General features: G+C 39.0%; 1 protein-coding gene across 8 annotated transcripts in view; it reads right to left on the minus strand.

Annotated features, from left to right (window-relative positions):
* Positions 1 to 661, minus strand: part of LOC107706806 (electrogenic sodium bicarbonate cotransporter 4-like) — a 35966-nt gene that overhangs the window by 15671 nt on the left and 19634 nt on the right. The gene's annotated exons all lie outside the window — the stretch shown is intronic.

Raw genomic sequence — 661 nt, forward strand, 5'->3', positions numbered from 1 at the left:
TGAATTTATAACAGCTTGCCTAAAGCCCCCTTAGCTGTTATAAATTCACTGTAAACCACGGCTTCATGGGGCTTATTGCTTTTATAAAACATTTTATTATTAAACATTTTATTATTAAACATTTATTAAACATGTTATTTCAAATACGTAGTTAGGTTTCACAAAATAAAACAGAGCAAATAAAGTGTAATGATTAGGGTTGCTCCGATTGATCGGCTACCGATAAATATCGGCCGATAATCACGTTGGGATGATTGATCGGTGGTCTCTAAAAGGCCGATCTCAAAAAAACGATCTCAAGCTGATGACGCTGCCATGAGAGGTTTGGCACGACATGCAGCGGCACCGTCTCAGTCTCTGTCCGGCGCGGGTGAAATAATTATAATGCTATATTTCTTCATTAAATAACTTATAAAGTAATTTGAAAACCTTGTGTGAAACGTAATTTCACAAACAGCGTGAGTGAATCACCACGCGCACGCTCTCACTCTTTCTCTCTCAAAATAGGCAAATGGCTTCAAATCACCACACATCGCGTCTGCACTATAAGCGGGTCTGTGAAAGATTGCATAACTGTACTGTGTAAAAAAAAGAATTGCAATGGTGAAAAAGCATTAACAGCCACGGATCAGTAGCGGACTCTTCTGTGAAAGCACAGTCC

This window comes from Sinocyclocheilus rhinocerous, unplaced genomic scaffold, assembly GCF_001515625.1.
Source record: "Sinocyclocheilus rhinocerous isolate Xijiao unplaced genomic scaffold, SAMN03320098_v1.1 scaffold864, whole genome shotgun sequence".
Classification (NCBI taxonomy): Eukaryota; Metazoa; Chordata; class Actinopteri; order Cypriniformes; family Cyprinidae; genus Sinocyclocheilus; species Sinocyclocheilus rhinocerous.